The sequence below is a fragment of the Ambystoma mexicanum genome, chromosome 2q, assembly GCF_040938575.1.
Source record: "Ambystoma mexicanum isolate Mex_15411 chromosome 2q, UKY_AmexF1_1, whole genome shotgun sequence".
Taxonomy (NCBI): domain Eukaryota; kingdom Metazoa; phylum Chordata; class Amphibia; order Caudata; family Ambystomatidae; genus Ambystoma; species Ambystoma mexicanum.
In genome coordinates, this window is record NC_090924.1 from 91227195 (window position 1) to 91252099 (window position 24905).

The following is a 24905-nucleotide window of genomic DNA, read 5'->3' on the forward strand; positions in this document are numbered from 1 at the left end:
CAACTATCAACAAACCCCCCCTTCCTCAAAAATGACCATGACCCACTGAACAACTGCACCTGGGTCATGGAGCCCTCAACCCTCAATTCCACCTGGCCACAGGATCACCTTTACCCTTCGTCACCATCTCCCACCTTGTGTAAAAAGGTGCCTGCACCCTCAGAAACCACACTAATTTCCAAAATCACAAAATCCAAGCCATAAAAACAAACCAGAACACCCTCCAGTAGATGACTTGACGTAGCAGTACCTCACAAAGGCAAAGTACTACCACAATGATGCAACAACCAAGGTAGCACAGTAAAACAATGTCACAACAGGATGTGAACCATGTGTGGTACACAACATAGAATGATGCACCATGAACGGATGTGTACCGTCACAGGTCCCGTGTACAGGCGCGGGAGTGTCACAAAACAACCACCCCCACCGTGTCCTGGGTGCCTGCAAGGTCAAACTCACACAGGCCCCTGAGACCCTGGTGGGGAAGGAGGTTCAGGGATATGCAGCCGGGACAGGTGTTGGCACACTGGATAACTGGAATGAGTGGCAGGAGAGGGGAGGAGGAATGACACATGAAAGTAGGGAATGCACGAAAATGTACTACCTGCATGAACACATACACAATCCAAACAAACTTGGACATCATTGTCATGGCCTTCTGTAGTCCAGGCTCAGGAGTGGTACAAACCAACCACCCCCTCTAGGGTTTTGGTGCCTGCAAGTTTGGGGCTTACACAGGCATCCGCAAACCCAGCGGGGAAAGAGGGTCAGGGAACGTTGCTTGGATAGGTACGGGAAGCAGGAACACCGGGTAGAGGGTACAGGGTTCAAAATTGCATAGGATTACGGGTGATTAGGGAGAAAAAACATACCAAATTGAACCACACATACATCCATGCATTAGTACACTCCCCAGCAAGCCTATGCAGAGCAGGTTGAAAGAAAAACAACAAGACTCTTAGCTCTGGTTTTGAGTGCTGGCCTCCTGCCTGCGCACTCTCAGGTCCGTTTACAGGAGCACTGCAATGCTGCAAAGAGAGCCACAGTCAACAACCTGTACGTGCCAATTACACAAAAACACAACACCAAACATGCCCCATAGAAACAAACTACTCTACAAACAGACAATCTGGTGTAGATGCTTCGTACCCATATGTAACATCACCCCTGTGACGGGTCATACACAGTCAATGCAGTAAGTCAGCCGCTGGTGGGTGCGTGGCAAATGGAACACCAATGTGTCACAATTCACACAACGTGCAATGTTCCCTGGGTAAGCAGACAGACCCATATAGCAAGCCATGACTTCTGAGCAAGTTGCGTACCACCATGAACGAAACAAAGTTGGCAGTGCATTTATCATAAAGTACATGGAAAAGACATGCACTGCACCCGAGTATGTCCCTTGCTGTATGTCCCTGTGAGCTGCCCCTTTCCATGTCTCGGAAGGCTACATGGTTGATAAAAGTGCCTCAATGGACCTTGGTGTACCGGAGGGTATGTGCCACTGCCCCTGCATGTGTCCCAGACAACCTTACAATCAACAGCCATCAGTCCACCAACACATCTGAGCTGCATTGTGTGCTTCAACACCAATATTTGTCTAAGCTCACCCTCAGTGCTGTGACTAAGCCTGCATGTGCAACTCGCCTGGTGCAAGCTTTGCTGTGTCGTGGCCCCACTGTGCTGCTCACCTTGCCTGGAGTTCCTTGGAACATGTCAGCAGTTCTAGGATGTGGGTCTGCAATCCCTGTGCCTCTGCTTGTGCACACATGTGCATGTGGGCACCAACAAACGTGTCCAGAATTCCGTCGTCCAATGGGCCATGTCTGCTGGCAAAGGTGCTCTGGAGGCTCATCCCCCTGCAGAAAGGGCATGAAACACATGATTAATGCTTCAAAGTCATCTGTGTGTGTCTCATCAGGCATCTCATTACTTGACCATGTCAGAGAGTCACATCACAAATCACACCATCAATCCGTCTTTCACATCCAAAGTGTGGAACACTATCTACAGCATGAATTGCAACAAGCACGTGTACAGTAAAGATATGAAACATACTACACAATGCATAGCAATTAATGTACACATTAATCATGACACACCCCATCTAGCAAAAGCTGAACAGTGGACAATAACACCAAAATCATCCCCACTAAGGGTGTCAACACAAGTCACACAGCACCAGACATGCCACAGATATGACAGTCCAAAGCCCTTGTGTAAAATTCTGTAACACCGAACCATCCTTGCGAGCCCATGGATAAGGGAGGCAGGAGTGGCATATGTGAGTCAAGGACCCCAAGCAGCAAACACATACACAAGACAAGCTTGAAGGGCCCAGCTGGAACAGACAGTGGATGCCTTCAAAAGCCACAAAGCACCGCACAGTCACATGAAAGCACAATAGACTAGCAATTTTAAACTAAATCAACTATTAACTAATTACACTAACAATGGAAAACCTACATTACCTAATTAAACTAACTATCAAACAGAAACTTAACTAACTAAACTAAAAGAAAAATCAAAAATGGCCACATACGACCCGGGGGGGAGGGGAGGCACCCAGGAGGGGGGAGGTACAGGGTGCTGCTCAACATCCACATGCGATGATGCTGAGCCAAAAAAAAAACCTCCATGGGCTCAACGCCTGCACAGCCCGACCTATGTGGGAGATAGATGGTCGTCCGAGTCTGGCTCATCCTGTAAAGGAGGACGTGGCACAGTAGCCTGGCCACGCCTAGCCCCAGCTTGCCCCTCGTCGGCAGCAAGTCTGCCGGACGGGTGAGCCTGGTTCTGTGTGGCGATGTGACGTAGGTCTGCATGCAGAACCTCACGTGATACACGTGCTTCCTCTTGCAAGGTAGCACGTGTAACACGGAGTTCCTCCTGCAAAGCCTGGCTGGACAACTGCTGCACCTCCCGGCAAGCCTGTAGCTCCGCCGAGATGGTACGCTCAAGCTGTGCAAACCTCTCCTCTGCCTGCTGCCTCTGGGACATCATATGGACATCCAGAATGGATCTGAGGGAAGCATACTCCTCCCTCAGGGCATCCAGGTGCACCTCTGCGTGAGCAGCAATTGCTTGACACAGAGACGACATTTCAGCCTGGCGTGCCCTGTCTGAGGCCGCCATGCCCAGCCTGAGCGAGCGGGCCGTGGACCGTGCCGCCTGCTGCTGGAGAAGCACCTGCCTAGCAGGGGGGAGCACAGATCGGGCCACATGCTCCATGCTCTCAGCGATGTGCTCCATTGCTGCCCCCTGCCGTTTGGAATTGGCAGTCATGTCTTGCTCCCACTCAGTATACTGCGGTTGCGCGTGGCGACCGCGTTGCTGGGCTTGACCCCTGCGGGACCCAAGGACCGGGGGTCCTCGCTGTGTTGGCACCGCCCGCGGCTGCACGACTACATGCCCCCGTCGACGTGATGTCCCAGGCACATCAGTGACTGGTGTGGAGGGTGACCCTGTGTCCCGATCCACCACGGGCGGAGGAACCAAGACTGTCTGATCCCTCAGTGCAGGGGACGCAGACAGAGGAGTGTCCACATCAGAATCACTCACCCCTGACACATGGACTTGATGCTCATCCAACTCAACATGGACGTCAGAGTCGTCATCAAGGCTGGACTCATAGGCAGCCAGAGACAAGATGGACTGCAGCACTTGGGGGTTTTCGTGGCCTACCACCCCACGACCCCCACTAGTGCCGGGTTGATGTGGTGTTACCAACCCTGTGTCTGGCATGACAACACCATCCTCCGCCTCCATTGCGTTATCACCTGAAAAATAGAGAGGAAAAAGGTCACTACACATGTCAGAAGCACACAACACACACACACACCGACAGCAAATGCATCCGGCAGACATGTGACACACAACATATAACCTGGCATGCATGCTGGGTCAACTTTGAATAGCTTCTGTGATCAGACCTGTTGAAAGGTGGCGGTTTCCATGGAAGTGGGTCTATGCAGTGCAGAAAATGTGTACGCCACTCACTACCTACATGTACAAGGATTCCATGGTGTGTGCCAGGAAATGTGAAGGCAGTGCAATGTCAAATTCAGACATCATGTGCATTGTGCATTCAATGTGTACCATATCTAGAAGCCAAGCACCCCTCCACCCCAGTACCAAAGCAGGGATGCCTAGCATGGTATCAAAAGGCTGACCACACACCTGTGTATTGACAGGCAGTGTTGACTGGCATCAACAGCTTAATGTGATTCAAGTGACAACACTGCAAATGATGCTGGGACAGTAGGCAGGACACATGATGAAAACTCTGGAGGCCGCCCACGTGTGAAGAAGACACAACAAGAGTTGGACAGAGACATTGGCCATTGAACAGGCTGAGGCCTGTGAGCCACACAGATTGTCAGACCCTAAACATGTGTGCAACGCAGGACTGAGCCACAGTTGACATGGAAAGGCTAATGAGATGGCAGGCAATGTATGTAACCAAGGACTTGTATTACAGTGATCATCCAGTCAAGGACACATAGGGGCATGCGTGCAATGCACATGGAGCATGAATGGGCACTCATGTCCCTGCGGGACATCTGACCCATGCACAGTACAAGTGAGATACCCTGCATCGAGTACTAAGGCTGTACCACACGGCATATGTCTGGCAGATTCTATGCTGGAAGTTAGCATCTACACAGGACACATGAACAAGAAAGTACACATTGGCAAGATTGAAGCAGACCAGTGCAAAGGTGGAACTGGGGTGCAGAGTGGTGGAGGAGGGGCAAGGGAGCATGCCTACATGGAGTCCCGCATGCAGGCAGAGGAGACATGCATGACGGAAGCATTGCATTACTTACACATCAGAACTATGTACACGTCACATGTAGCAGCAATCATGCACAACACATCCCACAAGTGAAACACACACGTCCTCAACAAACACGCATCAACACTCACTGGTGTCCAGCATCTCTCCCACTCCTTCGACCAATTCAGGTGGTATGAACTCCGCAATGAGAGCCTCATGCGGAGTGAGCTCTTCCTCCTCTGGTGCAGGCCCACCGCCAGTCACCAGAGTCAAGTTGTAATTAGAGGCACGCTTAGCCTTAGTGCTGCGCTTGATGTCATTCCAATGCTTTCTGCACTCTTGCGCTGTGCGCACCTCATGGCAGAATGAACTGACATGTTCCGCAACATGCTTCCAGTGGGTCTCACGTTGGGCAGCCGTAGTCTGACTATTGGCACCCACTAGCATGTCACGGCTGTGGCCCCGCACGTAGTCCATGAGGAAGTCCAGTTCCTGCTTACAGAAAGGCTTCTTCCTCGACGTGCAGGAGGTCGTGGCTGTGTGTGGGGTCCCAGCCTGTGCTGCAGGTGCAACCTTCCTCCTCTTGGACTGTGGCGCAGACCCTGGCTGGCTAATGCCGCCCAGACCAGTATGGCCAGTGGGTTTGGTGGATTGAGCCAAGGGAGTGGCAGGTGGAGGGATGACCAAAGGCCTGACTTGTGTCAGTGGCAGCTTGGTGCCCACTAATGGACCCTGCGCAGCAACATCAGCTGTGGCAGGGTCATTGACCGCAACGGTCCTGGTTGGCAGACTCACAACCGGGGTGCTGTTGGGTGCATCTGCCCCTGCACTTGCCAACATCGGCTGTTCGGGGCAGCAGATGACATGACTGCCCCAGGGACACGTGTCTTGGTCTGAGCAGCTCGGCCTGCCCCTATGGTTTCCCCCCTGGCCTGTTGAAGATCTACCAAGGGCTCCTCAAGTGCCAACGCAGCCTGCGCTGGCAGACCCTGAGCCTGGGTGGCGGTGTCCACAGCTGCACCTGCAGCTACCACTACCCTTGGGCCCGTGGCAGTCGATGGAACGGACTGCCGGGTCAAACGGGTGCCAGTGCCAGATGCAGGAGCTGCATCCCCCGGAACCACAGGGGGTGGTGGCATGACTGTACCGACACATGGCACAACATTGTGCTCAAGTGGCGCACCCCTGCCTCTTCCCCCTTTGTGGCCGCCCTGGACACCCTGGTGTCCCCCTACTCCCTGGTCACCACGGCCACGTCCCTGACCACGCCCGCCACGAGGAGGACGCCCAGCTGAGGCTCCCCTCACTTTTGGTGGCCTCCCAACCATGGCACTGATGTAGTAGTGCTGGCACAGATGGAGTGGTGCCAATGGGAGGTGTACACCACAATTGACCTGGGCAATTGGGGTGAAGGGGGTGGGAAGCAAGATGTTAACAGCCCCCCTGCACCTGCAAGGCTGTATGTGACCCCGGTGATGTGGTGACGGGTCACGCAATGCTCAGGCACCCCAAAACTGCAGTAAAACCGTGCACGCAACCCTGCAGCCTACGTGCGTGGATTCAACCTCCCGCAGTACGCGGTGGCACCCAGTAACACGAATAATGCGTACGCGTGGGACACGCAGGCTACTAGGACATCGAAAATGGGTGCGATACACAGGGGCACCCGCAGTGGGAAAAAGAGCGTGTGCGACTCACCGTCTGACTAGCGCGATGCAGAAAAACACGCGTAGCCAATACCCTGCCAAAAGAAGAGATACGTCCTTGATAGCTGTGAAGTTGTGATGGCGCGCGAAACAACAGGAAGCAGCAACACACGTCGGTCACCACGAAAGGCACGTACAGCGAACTGCTGGGCCCGCTCACCTTTAACCCGTGCTGAGGGAAACGCACGCGCGCGTCACGTCACTTATGCGCATGGGCCCTTTCCTTGTATTACACGCGGACGTGCAGTTTTTCACACGTGCTGTAATGCCCATGCACGCCTGTACGCGTCACATCACAGGGGCGCTTGCGCTTCAGGGGCCTTCTGTCCAATGAAATTGCGTATGCCTGCAGACGCGCTTACGCGCTAACGGCCTTTCCTCGAATTACACGCTGACGTGCCGAATTTCCACGTGCCAAATCACTCCGTATCAAGCTAGCCACGCGTAAGCACACGGAAGACCACGCTCCTGCCCAGAAGGCCGAACTACTGCCCCCCAGAGCCCCGAGCACGCTCCCACCTGCCATCTGCTGCTGCCTGACTGCCTGCTGCCCAAGTGCCCTGCCACTTGCTGCCTGCACATCAGCCAGGGGTGCTGTTGCTGTGACCACCCCTGCTGGAACCGAAGACTCCCGACTGGGATTCCATCGCTCCACAGCCCAGCCCCAGGACCCAGTTGCCTACCCACTCCTGCCTCTGGGGTTGTCATGTCGGGGCAAACACCATCTGAGACCACTGACAACCCCCGGCCAGAGAGGCAGAGGGGCACCAGCTTCAGTGCCACCGAAGTTGGTGTCCTGGTGGAGCAAGTTCTGGGGCAGTATGATGCCCTCTTCGGAAGTTCCCGCGCCGACAAGGAAGGACGGACTCGGATCTGGACTGACATCGTGACTGCCATCAACGCGGAGGGGGTGGCAGTGCGACTTCCAACATGTCAAGAAGCGCTGGGAGGACTTCAGGTTCAGGACCCTGAACAACGCCCGGCGCCTCTTGAAGGCAGCGGATGCCAAGGGGCGCCGGGGCCACTTGTCGGAAGAACAGATGAGGGTCCTGGAATGCATATCCCCAGCGCTCCACGTCCAGGTCCTTGAGAGGCAGACCCGTCTGGAGTCGAGCGGTAAGTGTACATGCATCCTGATTGTGAGCTCTGCGTGTGGTGATTTTTCAGTAGTGTGCAGGTTGCACATCTGTTTGTATGGGGTCGAGTGGGTGGGGGTGTACAGGGCCGTGGGGCTAACACATGCAAGGGCTGGAATGTGTGAGACATGGATGGTGCTTGTGTGTGTAGGCTTGCATGCCAAATGCAGTTGTGTGGGCACACATGTTTGGATGAATGTGTATGTAAGTAGACATGTCCGTGATGTCACGCATGTATGTTGTTTTCAGCTGCATGTATCAGCACTGTGTACATGTGCATCTGTGTGTATTTGACAAGGGTGCAACAGTGATGCAACATGGATGCATGTGACAGCGGTATGTGGAAGCCTGATTGGCAGATGTGACATGGATGCCCATCTGAACACTGCAACACTTGGCAGAGGTGTAAACATGCATGCAAGTGTGGTGGTGTGTGTACATGTGTGGTGCACTTCCTGTGTTGCATGTGATGTCTGGCTCACCTTTGCCTGCTCATGCTGTTGTATGTGTATGGATGGTGCTGGCAGTTGCGATATGGCTGTGGTATGGCTCATGTGTGCGAGTTGAAATGACATGTGTGTTGGGGATTGTGATGGCATGTCTGAGGTTTGCCAATGCCACTCATGTACAACTGTCATGTGTGTATGTGTCCATTGTACAGTGCCCTGATGCCTGTGTTTTATTTCTCCCTGTCTGCAGCGTCAACTGATGAAGAGGGCGGAGAAGGTGCTGTGGAGCACAGCGGCGGGGATCCCACCGCCAGCCGGAGACGCAAGGCCCGGCTCCCCTCCCATGTTGTCATCTCGTCGGGGAGTGAGGAATCCGGTGCCGCTTCCCAGGCCGCAGCTGCCGGGGGGAGGTCCAAGAGGCGGAGGTTGGAGTTGGACTCCTCAGCAGCAGAAGGGGCAGCTGGGACCCCACAGGGCCCAACGGGGGAAGATGGCACGGAGTCATCCAGGTTGGTGGGGGGTTTGGTGGAGGAGGAGGCCGTGCAAGCAACAGAGACGGGGTCTGGAGGTGGGGATCCCAGTGGTGCTAGTGGTGCAGTGCAGGACCAGGGACAGGAGGCAGCACAGGCCGCCGCAGAGGTGCCTGTGTGCAATCCTGTCCCTGATCCTGTCCCTGCATCATCTTGCACCAGCAGGGATGCCTACGTCCAGACCCGTTTTCAGGCAGGGGATGAGCTCACGACAACTGGCCTTCCTCTGCCTGCGGACGTGGCTATCGACCGCCTCCTCAACTGAACCCCCTACGCACCAGTCATCCTCCGTGCCATCTTCCCACCCATCAGTCACCTGGGTGCCCTGTGGAGCTGTCTCTGACGGTGCGGCCAGGCTGGTGGAGGAGGCATCCCTGCCACAGTCGGGAGTCGGACGTCCAGCAGGGGTGGCCACATCAACGACTGCACCCCAGCCGGCGGAGGATGTGCAGGCATCAGGAGGCAGTGCACGGGCAGAGGCACAGCAGCAGCAGCAACGTGGTGGGAGCCATGAAGGCTCGGGGCCTTCAACATCGGAGGGGCAGGCATCGGCCGGAGGGCAGGAGGACCCAGGACAGAGAGTGTCTTCCGTGTGGCAGCGGTTGGGCCACGCCATAGATGCGGAGCGGCAGCGGGCGGAAGAGGCACGGCTCACAATGGTCAGGGCGGAGAGCTCCATGCGGAGGGCCCTGAGGCGGGCCGAGTGCCTCGAGGCAATCCGCAGGGGTTTGGAGGTGGACACGTCGACGGCCCTGCGGACCCTCGGGGCCATGGAGGAGGACCGCCTCCGGGACATTGAGCAGGAGTTCGATGATGCCCTGGCCCGGGACATCCAAAAGTGAGCCGTCAAACTAGCCCGCTGCCCTTGTACATAGTTATATAGTTAGTGTTAGGTTTCCTTTTTTTGTATTTATTTTGGACCTTTTGGACATTGGCCACATTTTTGTATATAGTTTATTTTATTAGTTAGTGTAGTTAGATAGGTTTCATTTCTTTTGTTGGGATAATGGACCCTGGCTTGTTCGTATGTACATAGTTCTCTGTTGGATTGTATTTTTCTTTCACATTTTAACCATGGAGCAATAGCTTTCAATTTTATTTCCCATTGGATTTTGTTTTGTGGACAGTGACTTTGGACACCATTACTTTGGATTATGATTTTTGGTTTTGCTTTTTTTCACGGACATGCTTCTTTTCATTTTTGTACATTCCCATTTCTGTTTCTTTATTTTTGATTCTATTTATGTTTCCTTTAATACATATTTTTCTATCGAACTTCAATGTGTAGTATCTCATTGGTTTCATGCATATCATGATATGGGTTTTGAGATTCACTGACACCCATTGGGCGTATGTGAGGGAAATGTGTTTGTTTCAGAACTTGCAATTGGTTTTCTGTCATGTAATTGCCAATTATGAGTGGGTGGATGCAATACTCGGGTGGGTGTTTTGCATTTGGAGGCTGACCATAGGGACCAGGGATCTAGATTGTGATGACATGTTGGCTGGGGAACATGAGTTGGACATGGGTGGGGGCCTGCTGGCAGGTGCCCCACAGTGCTGGGGGTGGGGGTGGTGGGAGACATGAGTGGGGGCCTGGTGGAGGCTGCCCCTGGTGGCTGGGGGGTGGGGGTGGTGGTAGACATGGGTGGGGGCCTGGTGGAGGCTGCCCCTGGTGGGTGGGGGGTGGGGGTGGTGGTAGACATGAGTGGGGGACTGGTGGAGGCTGCCCCTGCACTGCTGGGGGGTGGTGGTGATGGGAGACATGAGTGGGGGCCTGGTGGAGGCTGCCCCTGGTGGCTGGGGGGTGGGGGTGGTGGTAGACATTGGTGGGGGCCTGGTGGAGGCTGCCCCTGGTGGCTGGGGGGTGGGGGTAATGGGAGACATGAGTGGGGGCCTGGTGGAGGCTGCCCCTGAACTGCTGGGGGGGTGGGGGTGGTGGGAGACATGGGTGGGGGCCTGCTGGCAGGTGCCCCACAGTGCTGGGGGGTGGGGGTGCAGGGAGACATGGGTGGGGGCCTGGTGGAGGCTGCCCCTGCACTGCTGGGGGTGGGGGTGATAGGGGACATGAGTGTGGGCCTGGTGGAGGATGCTGCTGGTGGGTGGGGGGTGGGGGTGGTGGGAGACATGGGTGGGGGCCTGGTGGAGGGTGACCCTGCACTGCTGGGGGGTGGGGGTGGTGGGAGACATGGGTGGGGGCCTGCTGGCAGGTGCCCCACAGTGCTGGGGGGTGGGGGTGGTGGGAGACATGGGTGGGGGCCTGCTGGAGGCTGCCCCTGGTGGCTGGGGGTGGGGGTGGTGGTAGACATGGGTGGGGGCCTGGTGGAGGCTGCCCCTGCACTGCTGGGGGTGGTGGTGATGGGAGACATGAGTGGGGGCCTGGTGGAGGCTGCCCCTGGTGGCTGGGGGGAGGGGGTGGTGGTAGACATTGGTGGGGGCCTGGTGGAGGCTGCCCCTGGTGGCTGGGGGGTGGGGGTGATGGGAGACATGAGTGGGGGCCTGGTGGAGGCTGCCCCTGCACTGCTGGGGGGTGGGGTGGTGGGAGACATGGCTGGGGGCCTGCTGGCAGGTGCTCCACAGTGCTGGGGGGTGGGGGTGCAGGGAGACATGGCTGGGGGCCTGGTGGAGGCTGCCCCTGCACTGCTGGGGGTGGGGGTGATAGGGGACATGAGTGTGGGCCTGGTGGAGGATGCTGCTGGTGGGTGGGGGGTGGGGGTGGTGGGAGACATGGGTGGGGGCCTGGTGGAGGGTGACCCTGCACTGCTGGGGGGTGGGGGTGGTGGGAGACATGGGTGGGGGCCTGCTGGCAGGTGCCCCACAGTGCTGGGGGGTGGGGGTGGTGGGAGACATGGGTGGGGGCCTGCTGGAGGCTGCCCCTGGTGGCTTGGGGTGGGGGTGGTGGTAGACATGGGTGGGGGCCTGGTGCAGGCTGCCCCTGCACTGCTGGGGGTGGGGGTGCAGGGAGACATTGGTGGGGGCCTGGTGGAGGCTGCCCCTGCACTGCTGGGGTGTCGGGGTGGTAGGGGACATGAGTGTGGGCCTGGTGGAGGCTGCCCCTGGTTGGTGGGGGGTGGGGGTAGTGGGAGACATGGGTGGGGGCCTGGTGGAGGGTGACCCTGCACTGCTGGGGGGTGGGGTGGTGGGAGACATGGGTGGGGGCCTGCTGGCAGGTGCCCCACAGTGCTGGGGGGTGGGGGTGGTGAGAGACATGTGTGGGGGCCTGGTGGAGGCTGCCCCTGGTGGCTGGGGTGTGGGGGTGGTGGTAGACATGGGTGGGGGACTGGTGGAGGCTGCCGCTGCACTGCTGGGGGGTGGTGGTGATGGGAGACATGAGTGGGGGCCTGGTGGAGGCTGCCCCTGTACTGCTGGGGGGTGGGGGTGATAGGGGACATGAGTGTGGGCCTGGTGAAGGCTGCCCCTGGTGGGTGAGGGGTGGGGGTGGTGGGAGACATGGGTGGGGGCCTGGTGGAGGGTGACCCTGCACTGCTGGGGGGTGGGGGTGGTGGGAGACATGGGTGGGGGCCTGGTGGAGGGTGCCCCTGGTGGCTGGGGGTGCAGGGGAAATGCCTTGGTGGGCAGTAGTGTAAGTTGACATGTGGGTTGGCTGGGGGGCATGGCCATGGTGCATGTGGGTTGGCTGGGGGGCATGGCCATGGTGGATGGGGTGCCTGCAGGACATGTGCAGGGTAGGCCCCTGTGGTGTGAGCCACCTGCAGGGGCCATGGAGGGTGTAGAGGGAACACCTGGGAGGACCCACACGTGCAATTCACGTGTGGTGCTCCCCGCGCACCCCTGTAATACACGTACCCTGATGGAATCGCATGTGGAACTTCCTGCGCACCTCTGGAATACACGTACCCTGCTGATGTTGCGTGTGAAACTTCCCCCGCACCCCGAAATACACGTACCCTGATGAAATTGCGTGTGGAACTTCCCGCGCACCCCTGTAATACACGTACCCTGATGGAATCGCGTGTGGAACTTCCCGCGCACCCCTGAAATACACGTACCCTGCTGAAATCGCGTGTGGAACTTCCCGCGCACCCCTGAAATACACATACCCAGCGGAAATCGCATATGGAACTTCCCGTGCACCCCTGAAATACACGTACCCTCGCTGATGTCGTGTGTGAAACTTCCCCCGCACCCTGAAATACACGTACCCTGATGAAATCGCGTGTGGAACTTCCCGCGCACCCCTGAAATACACGTACCCTGTGGAAATCACGTGTGGAACTTCCCGCGCACCCCTGAAATACACGTACCCTGCTGAAATTGCATGTGGAACTTCCCGCGCACCCCTGAAATACACGTACCCTGTGGAAATCACGTGTGGAACTTCCCGCGCACCCCTGAAATACACGTACCCTGCGGAAATCGCGTGTGGAACTTCCCGTGCACCGCTGAAATACACGTACCCTGCTGAAATTGCATGTGGGACTTCCCGCGCACCCCTGAAATACACGTACCCGGCAGAAATCACGTGTGGAACTTCCCGCGCACCCCTGAAATACGCGTACCCTGCTCGCACGGGGCCAATCGCGTGAGGTACTTCCCGCGCACCCCAGTGATACACGTAGCCCGCTTGCCGTGCTGGTACAGGGTTAGTGCAGCCCTTTGCGCTGGATTGGGGATTTTGATGGCTTTTCCCTGCGCGAGAGGCGTTGTTGGGGGCGTAACTGGCGCTGCTGCAGGGTCGCTGCGCCACTGTGCGACACGGCTGGTTTTGTTGGCTGGAATCCATGAATACGCTGTGCGTGGAAATGGATTTTAGCGCACGCGGCTGGCGCAGGGATTCACACGCGCACACTGTGCGCCAGCCGCGTGCGCCACTTCTGCGCTGAATTCTATGAATTACCCCCTTAATATTTCAACCCTCACTATTGCCCATATCTTCTATTTTAGGGATTAGTTATTCCACAAACCTAATAACAGCCACTGGCTGACTACAGGCATCTGTAATTTTGAATACCAAGTGGATGGACTCACATCCTTCTGCTTTATCTATTTTCAGCATTGACGGGCTGTAATAGATAACCTTTTGGTAAGTTCTAAATCTATCCCCGCTCATTATTATCTACCGTATCCCTTATCTTCGTGTTTTAGGGATTTGGTATTCCATCTTTACTAACTGCCCCCTGGGGCCCTATTCTCTTATTTTGAGAAGACTTTATGACTATGAATCAGAGGACACATAGGTATTTAAACCTTAAACTGTACATAAATCTCCACGAGATAAACCTCTAACAGTTTAGTGATTATTAGGGTATGTTTTGACCAATATTTTCCTAAGAGTATCTTCAATGTAACAAACCTATTTGAACCTATTTGAAACAATAGGGTATTTTTTGCAAATATGTTGACATCAGTTATGTGTCTAAGAATAAGCACCCGATATATTAACAATGCCTAAACATGTTGTCTTTTTGAACAAATACTGTGAATATTGTCAACACCACTTGTACTAATGTATTTTATTTAAATATTTTTTCTAGATATAATTGTTGAAATCTGTTCTTTTGCCCCTGAAGAAGGGATTGTTCATGAAACGCATTGGGCCACTAATAAATCAACCAAGCTTGACAAGGAAATGCGATTGTGTCCATTTTTCGGATATGCATTGAATCTTATACATATGTTCAATTGATGTTTTCAAATTAATTGTGTTTTCAGAAAAGAATACTTGAATATAAATATGGCATTTTCAAATTTCTAGGACTCACTCTGAGCCATAAATAGTGTGCAGAGGACGAGAGTTCCCACACTGGGGAAATTTATTGTTTTGTCCTAAGTTACAGCCCATTGCCAGGGTTGGTTATTATCTCCTCCGCACCTGAAGTCTATTTAACAGTCTTTGTACATTTTATTGAACTCTAAAATAGCCACACAGGAGTGCAGGTCGATTACCCCCCTTTTTTTCTTCCTATATAGAAACCGGGGATGTAGCCCAGGGATTATCTTTGACAATAATGCATATGGCAAGACACGTCACAATTTATCATTATTCAATGGGAATGGTGAGCTTTGGTTCGAGTTCAAGTTAACGTTAAGCGGAAATGTTAGCATTGCTACATGCAATAGCCTTGGGTATTTTTTTGATAATAGACACGTGCCATTTAATTCTTCTAGCCCACCTTCTATGCTATCTAGCGCGTTCTATTTGAGTACCCAATGATACAAAAAAAAGAATTTGGATGAACAGAGTGTTCTGATTTTAGCTAATTGTATATGGCTCTCTGTATGCAGTTTTTTGACACTTGGATCGTATAGTGCTAGACACTCAGAGTCTATTTCACCATATAATTTGCAGATCATTTCGAATATGGGCTGTTAAATACCCGTTTGATACAGACATCACGCATTCAATCACAATATCGAGTGGAAGACATTGGCAGTACACATGTTGGCAGGTGAGATTCCTGTCAATCAGGTACGCTTAGTTTCTCCCTATTGATCCCTCATTTTAGTAACCTGTTCTGTATGAGGCTTCGATCATACAGTGGCATTTCAAAGCAGCTTCTTATAACTTATTTTCAGATCGAGGCAGTGCGTAGTTCTACTTTTGGGTAAGCCCCCAGTGCACCTAGGATTTTTTGCATTGCATACCTTCACCTTTCTTAATCATATACTCAGGTTTTTCTCCATGGCATGCTGTTACCCCTTTACTTTTGCTAACACACCTTAGGGCTAAGGCAATCATATCTATCTACTTACGGGATACATAACCAAACATAGGGCCTTTAACCATCTTCCTGTATGGTGACCAACCAGTGGTTTGCATACTATACATTTGATCTACCTTACGAATCCATGCTCTTTGTTAAAGTCGGATTTGTTCAATTTTGTAATAGCTAATTGTCACTTATGTTTTGCTTTATGATGACAAGACATTATGGGGCTGATTCATGGAATTATTTGCGCCAAAAAACGGGGATTTGTGCGCCATTCTGGCCGCAAATCCCTGTTTAACAAATGGGGATTTGCGGGCAGAATGTCGCACAAATTCCCGTTTTTCGACGCAAATAATTCCATGAATCAGCCCCTATATGTTTACATATTCTTTCATTGTTATTTCTTTCTCTTCCTAATGTCTGGCCATGACGCTGCAAATCTCTGTTCTGAGACCTCATGTGTGGCATGTTTGGTTTGCTTTATTCCATATTTTTCATATATGTCAACTCATCACCTTTTACAATTAATATATGTTTTGGCTTTATATGATGGCATCTTATTTATGTTGATGTACCCTATGATATTTGACAGCCTTGAAGACGACACGGTTGGTCGAAACACTTGCTGCTCTCTGACAAAAAAATAAATGGAGCTATTACAGGCCAAGAGGACCTCACATTTCATGTCTTGATTGAAAGCCAACACAGATATCTAATGAGATAGTTTTGTGGAACACTGTAAATTGCCTATATTGCTTGAACTCCAGAGCACGACTGGTTATCCCAAAACCCATTATTTTTTAATCCTCCTTATACTATGGCACTTAATCTTGGACTATGGAGCGCTAGGTCACTATTTAACAAATCTTCTGCTGCACTTGTATGTTTCTACTTTTAAATTTTCAATTCCTTTGTATCACTGAAACCTAGATTCCAACTATTAATACCACTATACCTACATCATTCTCTACTTCTTCTATGTCTTTCTGCCATACTCCGTGTTTCTCTTCCCGCAGGGCAGGCACTGGTATATTTCCACTCTTCTTTTACTCCTATTCCCACACATTGACTTTGCCCTATTTTTCTTCCTTTGAATTCTCATATTCTATTTTTACCACTCACTCTTCTAGCTCTTCTATATCATTTTTACTGATCTACCGCCCACCTGGACCTGTAACCTCCTTTTGTGAGGACATTGATACCCTGTTGTCTGTTTTGCTTCCTACTACTCCACTCATAGTTCTTGGTGACTTTAGTCTCCATCTCTTGACAACACACTCTGCTCTTCCGTTTCTTTCTATTCTTGATTCTTACTTCCTAGTTCCTCTCTCCACTCCTCCTTCTCAGATCTCCAGTTCTTGTTTAGATCTTATATTTACATCTTCTCCTATTACATCCCCTATATCTTCTCTCCTGGTATACTTGTCAGAACATAATCTTCTCTGGGTTTTTATTACTTTAACGTCTCCTTCTCGCATCTTGCCTTTCCCAACTTCTTCTTACTCTCGGCGTGATCTGTGCAATTTCAATAGTACACTCTTTACTCTACTTGCACTCTTAATCTGACTTCCTCTGCATCCTTTTCCACTCCGACAACTGATGAGACTGCATCCATTATTTCTTTCTCTCTCTCCTTGTCTCTTGACTCACTGTACCTCTCCTCAACTTTTTATCCCACACGAAAACTTCCTCAAGCATGGGTCTCTCCCCACTCCGCAACATGTGACATGTTCTTCTGTTCTTCTGTGACTAGAAAGATGCTTGTTTAAGTTAATAACTGTGGGAAACCACAGTTCCTATGCCTCTTACCATGCTCTGTATGATAACTGTCTCCACTCTGCCAAATAAACGTATTTCTCTGATCTTTCACACTCACAGTCTTATCATCCTAGATGGCTCTTTCAAACTCTTTCCTGTCTCCTTTCTCCCCTTAACCTCCATCACTCAATCAATTCCACTCTTATTGCTTCCAATCTTGCGCTTTATTTCACTTCTAAGGTCTCTTCGTTTCTATCTGCTATTGAATCTTCTATCAAACAATCAACACTGTTGGCCCCTTCTACTTCTTAGGTATCTATCACCTAGGGAGATCTTTGCTGAGTTCATCCCTATTACTAATAAGGACACTTCTTTCTTTATTTTTTTGCGTGAGCTCATCCTATTTCTTCCCCAACGGACTCTATTCCATCTGCACGTATTCCTAAAGTCTGCCCTTTACTTGTTCCTTACCTTATAATCCTCTTTAACTCTTGTCTATCCTCTTCCATTTGTCTTTCCTCATTTAAGCATGCTACTATCATTCCTATTCTGAAGAAACCTTCTTCTGATGTATCCTCTGCTTCTAACTTCCGTTCTATTTCGCTCTTACTGTATCTCTCTAAAATTCTTAAATGCATTGTTTAGTCTCAGGTCTCCACTTGTGTCCCTCGCAATTCCGTTCCTCCTTGTTTCCAGTCTGAGTTTCGTCCTGGCTATTCCACAGAGACTGCACTCCTTTCTGTTTTGGACTCTCTACACTTTGATCGTCATTCTAAACATTCTTCTCTTCTCATTATTTTGGATCTTTCTGCAGCTTTCAACACTGTTGACCACACGCTGCTTTTGTCTTCTCTCACTTCCTTTGGTTTATCTTAGTTTGAGTCAAACCTGTCCCAGAGGACTTTCTCAGTCTCTTGGGCTGGAGTTTCCTCCAAAACGTCTCTGCTTACATATGGTGTTCCTCAAGGCTCTGTCATTGGTCCTTTCCTCTTCTCCCTCTATATTCCTCACTTGCTGGTGTTATTTCTTCCTTGAACAATCTCGTCATTTGTACACTGATGACACTCAACTCTTTCTATCCTTACTGCAATTCACTGATGATATCCACCTTAAACTTAGCACCTGTCTTCTTGCTATTCAATCTTGGATGACGGACCACTTCTTGGTACTCAATGCTGCTAAAACTTCTTTCCATCTACTACCATTTCACCTCCTCTTCCCCCATTCATATCATTTGCCAGCACAGTTACCTACTTTTCTGTGGCCCATAATCTGGATCTTTATTTAGACTCAGATCTCTCCTTTAGTCATCACATCTCTCTATCTGCCTGTTCCTGTCGATTTCATTTGCACAATATTCAGAAAGCCTGTCCTTTCATGGCCTTGCATCCCCTTATCTCTCCTCTCTCATCTTATTGTATACTCCATCTCGCTCACTCTCTCTTCTTCTCATTCTCTTCTTATTGTTCCTCGTCCTCCTTGTGCTCAATCTCCTTTCCATCTTTCTCTCTTCTTGAGCCTTTACACTGGAATGCTCTCCCACTCTCTACATCATTCTATCTCTCTCTACTCTTGTTTCCTGGTCTCTTTGAGATCTTATCTTCTTTCTACTGGTCATTGAAGGTTAATTGTAACCACAGAATTGAGCTGTGTTTCAAATTTTTCTTTCCATTTTAAATGTACCATTTCTGCTCTTATGTACATTGATTTAGTGGAAAGTGCTATATGAAAACTAAATAAATACAAATACAAAAGCAGCCTTTTAATTCACAGTGGCAGAAGAAATTCAAAGGCCCCTTTGACATGAAAAGCAGGATTTGCAAACAATGACACTAAAATGGCTTTACATGTGAGTTTGCAGTTTTAAAGCAAGACATAAGAAAAATGTTCCCTGCTAACAAAAAGATTCCCTGCTAACAAAAAGATGTCAGGAAATTACTTAGTGTGTGTTCAGAATATGTAATGTATATAATGCTTCACATGCAAAATAGTATTAACAATTGAAAAGAAAAGGCCACTTTGTTTCCATGGGTTACATGAAAATGTGTAAATGCAAAAAAAGGTTTGTAATAAATCAAATGATGCAATACAAAAAGGTAATTTTTATTTCGGCCAGTGGCAGACCCTTTTGCTTGTTGTTGGACAAACGTTACAAAGGATGGCCCCACTGCAAGCCTGGCTCTTACATTCCCCCAGCTATTTACAACTGCAATACAGTATGGCCTGCCAAGGGTGTTGAAAACAATCTTTCTCCAGACCTGTTTTCTTTGAAGGCTCACTTCTGTGAATGGCAAAGAGCTAGCAAGTACATGACTGAAATGTGGGAGGAGCTGCAGTAAAGAGATGCTGAACTCTAAAATAAATACAAGTAAATACAAAATGTTTCAGATCGAAATGGTGGTCCACTTCAGATAACAGGATAGGATGCCATATAACAGCAGGGCCTTGTGACAGCACAGTGCTGGTATAGCTCATTATCTGCGTTGGGAGATCTTTCTGTAGCCGATGTATCACAAGTATTTACGACCTGCAGCCTAACAATTTCAAACCACTAATCGTCTAAAAAAACACAGTCTAGGAAGCTCTGGTCACATGCTGGCCAGGAATAGCAAATGTCCTGGAGGAAGAGGAGCTCACATTTGCATAACATGAAGATTTCCTATTAGTTTAAAAGGACTATAATAACTTATGCTTTTTTCTCAGCAACCACAAGTCATACTGCACTTATCTCATATATGTGTCATTTTTCAAATAAATTCCAGGCGATTTTGTTGAAATAAAATGCAACCATCTGCGACTTAGGGAATTCTAATTGCAAGCTAAAATGTGTTCCTCGCTGCTCTAAACATGTCCCGAATGTACGGGTTGGTGGGCTGGTGGTGGGTAAAATTAGGCATTTGGACAGTAAATTGCATGTCTATAACGATTATGCTATTTGTATAAATGGTGGAAAATTGGCACACGTCCGTGCAACATGGTAAGGACACAGCTTTTGTTTTAATAAATTCCTCATGATTAGCTCAAGTGGAATATATAAATAGTATGGCAGTTACTAGTAAATTATGATGTTTTGACACAACTTCTTTTTGCCAAAAAGTTGACATGAAAAAGGAGATTTCTAATGGGAGTTGCCATATTTCTGTTCTAGACTCCTGAACCAATCCTTAGAGAGAGGTTGGACTTGGGGGAGAGAGAAGGGCAACTGCCCAATCCTGGTTGTGAGACTTCTTGCAGGACACTGCCCAATATTGAAATCTTGATGGTGTCATCACTGGTATATAGAGTGGATGCACTATGAGAGAAGGGAGCTGCTAAAAATTACCGACTGACAGCTGCAAGGAATCACCATAGGAGAGTTGTTGAAATTGCATCTGGGTGGAGCTGTCTGTTGCTGTCTATTGCTGGGGAGACAAACGCTGACTGGGCCCTATTGTGAAGAGCTGGGGACCATCCAGTGCCCTGTCCTCAAAGAGGGTCCTGAAATGAAGCTGGCTTTCTTGACTTTAAACAGAGGTTTTAAATGTAAGTAGAATTAAGCCATTTGAAACCAAAAGCTGAGGGAATCTGCTTGCCTTAAATCCTTTCCCTTTATACTAGGAGGGGGGAGGAAGAATTATGTAGATCCTTTGACTATTTGACAGAATATAATTTAATTAATTCCCCTTTAGCAAAACACTCTGAGTTGATTTTTGTTAACATTCAAAATTAACAAACCTCATTCCCAGTGTACGCTAAAAATGATAGCCTGTAATTTAATTGGGGAATCCTATTTGTCCTGTGACCTCTACTTCTTTAAGGAAAAGTGTTGTTTTGGTCCCTAAACTAAAATCAAATTTGTCTGGCCATCTTCCTCCAACACAGGCCTTCAAGTGGAGGCGGGTCTGAAATCCAAAATTCCTAAATCATCCCACATTTTCCAACCAGCTTCCACAACACAGGCCTTTAAGTGGAGGGGGGTCTGAAATCCAAAATTCCTAACTCATCCACTTTTTCTGTCTGACTCCAAGCCAAACCAAAGTAAGGAGGTGGGGGTCTGAAAAACAAACTGCTAAATCACCCTTTTTTATTTTAAAGCAAAAGTGTGGGTGAAATAATAATTGACACATGCATTTGTACAAATCTATAAGCCAAGCTACTAGCATTTTTAAGTGGGCAGGGAAATCGAAATTGCACAGCTATGCACATGTAAATTGATTATGTTCATTGACCAGTGTTGATAATTTCTTGAATTGAACTTGGGGTAAAGTAGTGTGATTTGTGCTTTTCCCAAGCAACTTGTGTGATCTATTTGTGTAACAAGAAGTTTAGTTCCATGCCACAAAGAAGGTATCGTGTGCAGTTTTAGTGTGATCTCCATTACCTACAGTTCAAATAAATACAAATATATTTTCTGTAAACTGGCCTGGTTCTTGATTCACTGGTGGCACTGGGGAGGGGAATCCAAGGGGCATTAGATACATCGGAAATATGACTGAATAAAGAATTGCCCTGAAATAGTTTGTTGTGTGACACCTTGATTGGGATGGGAAGGAGCTCATCGGGTTGAGGGTGGCCGCTCAATAAACCATTACAAATGATGCATGCATGCTCAGGTTGAATGATATGTATAGGTAGTGTGATGCACAGCAGGATTCTGTCACTTCTCCCCAGGGGAGGGTCTTTCCCTCTGAGGATAGGGAGGTGAGCCTACTATGCAATACAATACCTAGGGGTAGAGGCAAGTAGGACCTCATCGGGATAGACTCCCTCTCTGGGGACAAGGACTCCCGTTCTTATGACAAACTCCCTAAATCCCATATCATTAACCCACATGGTGGCATCTAATAAAGGAGGACATGGAGAACGATTAAAATCTGTTATTGTCAACGAAACAGCTTGATGAGGTCTATGGAGAAACCTCAACATAGCACTGGGACTAAGTAAACCAATAGAGGAACACAGAATGTAGATCAGACAGAGAAGAAGGACTTAGATGCTACGCTGGGGAAATCCCATGCAAGCATCAAAGATTTGTGAGCCAGATACCTGGAGAATGAGAGACCCAGGAGTTTCAAACTAGCTAGGAGTCGAATGATGTAGGAAACTTGGTTTCAGTGCGCCCGACCGGGGAATGAGGCATGTGTACAACCTCTGACGTGGGAAGGTGCAGATGAGACAGGACTCAAGAAGCGTAGCTGGTTGCAAAACATCCCAAACCGAAGCAGGTAAGGGGTAGTGGTGTAACCATAAGCAAGTCAAAATGGACCTGGAGGTCTATGAATAACGCTAAAACCACGAACAAACTGATCAAATTAAGAACGAACGAAAGAAAAGCCTACTTGGCAACAGAAGGATAAGGTCCTCACCTGATGGAGGCCCTGGTACACTATCCTCGAACAGTCCAGGTAATGGGGAAAGTGGGAGATCCGCAAAGGGGACTGAAGATAATAACTGGAACACCCATACCCGTCCCAGTCAAAATCGAGAATTAAGACTGTCTGAAAAGAGTGAGCATCATTATTATCACACTCATATTCATCCCAATGAAGATCGTGTAGTAAGACTGTCTGAAAAGAGTGAGAATCATTACTGGCACGCCCATTCTCGTCCCAGTCCAAGTCAAATATTAAAATTGTCTGAAGGGAAGGAGAATCATTACTGGCCCACTCATACTCGTCCCAGTCAAGCTCAAACATTAAGATTGTCTGAAGAGTGTGATAATCATTACTAGCACGCTCATACCCGTCCCAGTTCAAATCAAATGTTAAGACTGAAGAGAGCGAGAATCATTACTGGAATGCTCCTACTCATCCCAGTCTAAGTCAATAGATAAGATTGTCTGAAGAGATTGAGAATCATTACTGGAATGCTACTACTTGTCCCAGTCAGAAACAGATATCATGGTTGTATGAGGAGAGTAAGTGGAACACTTTTACTCCTCCTGGTCAAACACAAGGGTCAAGAGGATATGAAGAAATTAACAATTATAATTGGGACATGCAAATTCGTCCCAACCAAGATAAAGAAAGCATATTGAGAAGAGGAGAATTCTCGAGTCAATATAAAGAAGAAGATATCAATGTATACAGACGTGGAAGAGAAGGGGCAAACCCTAATTAAGTGATAGGAAAAGAGAGTAAAAAGGAAAGAAGCAGAAAACAAATGAAAAACAGTGTTGAGATCCTGAAGAATCCAGCATATGAACTGTATGATCTGATAAGAACAGTTGCCAATAACTATCTGAGGATATGCTATTGAACTGAACATGCTGGAAGACTGCCTTACGGGAGAAGGGATGCATTCTCCTGTGCTTCATTTATAATAGTGGCAGGGTCGGTATATGTTAGTTTGGACTGTGGACGGAACTTGCTTTGGACTTTCACTGACGACTGACGAGCACATTAGTTAGTTTTGACAAGTAGGGAACACCCATAGTTTAGGGAAAGCTAAGAGTTGTTGACCTTTCATTTAATAAATAACCAACAGCCTGTGTTCTTCTTCTCACCCACCACAATAACTATATGATGTGTGTGTTACAAAAGTCTCTATTTCAATGACTGCAGCTTTGAAATCTGAGGTGACTTGTGTGTTGATTCTTTTTCATCATTGCATTTGGATCCATGGAGGCATGACTTGTTCATCTTTAAATTGAATCAATTATTTCTATTTGGTTAATAAATAAATCTTCGGTGCAAACATTGTGGCCCTGATTCATGGAATTATTTGCGTGTAAAAAGGGGATTTGTGTGCTTTACTGCCCGGAAAGCCCCGTTTTACACGCAAATAATTCCCCGAATCAGGGCCTGTGTGTTTCTTGTCCCAAAGGGAGAGGAAAGCTGTAAGTGATCAATATTATTAAATTGGGAGTCCCAGACTAATAAAAAGAATGTTATTAAAAAAAGAAAATTGTATGCGCCTGTTTGTGGTGGGTGGAACGTTCCCCTGAATTAGATGTTGCCTGATCTAAACATCCTGCAGTGGTGATTCTGTTAAATGTGCACTACACAAATAGCCACCTTTATGATTATACTACAGTATTTTCTCCAGACACAATACAAACATTGCTCATTCATAATGTGCCCAACACAGGCTGAATTATTCTTTAAATTGGCCATTGACCTATCTCTTATTAGCTATGTTTTTCGCATGACGAAAAAGTGAAGTAAATGATGTATTACATGGTTTGGTGGGCAAGAGGGGATGCCTGGGACATTTTTCATAAAAGGACAAGAGGCCTGCCAGGACAATTTCTTCTGCTGTTCCCCAAGTTTATGGGCAATGGGCAGTGGCCACTAGGCTGTCACACACTACCCAGATTATGAATGGGGCAGTGGGAGGTCACACTGGTCTTGGGCCAGCGGGATGCTGGCCTAGAAATGAGGAGGTCCACCTGTCACACAACCCTCTAGTTTGTGCCCATTATCTCCCACCATCTAGGACATGTAGGTGCTGCCTGTTACTCCTGTGTGTGCAGACTGAAAGTCTGAGGATTGCCCCTCCCAACAAAAACCCCGACCCCCGGGAGCAAGTCCTCTAGGAGCTGTGCATAATAGCCAGCTCCGTGTGAAACAATGATTTGAAGCATTTGACCTTCAAATTCAGTTTTGTTGTTGTGTGTCTAAGTCAAAACACAGGGCCAGCATTACTTTGCTGCCACATGTAGAATTCCAGTCAGGGTGTTGGAAATTAAGCTTTAATCGCTCTTTCTGTTGCTTTACTTAAGGATTTCTATATTTGTAAAGTTGGTTAATGTTGTTATTTATGTACTTTCCAGTTCTCTTCTTTATGAAACGGGAGCATTGTTAATTTCCTTAAAACTGTGCATTGACACACATTTATATTGGCTAGAGGTGTAAGATGTGTGGCCGTGTGCAGACTGGGTACAAATCC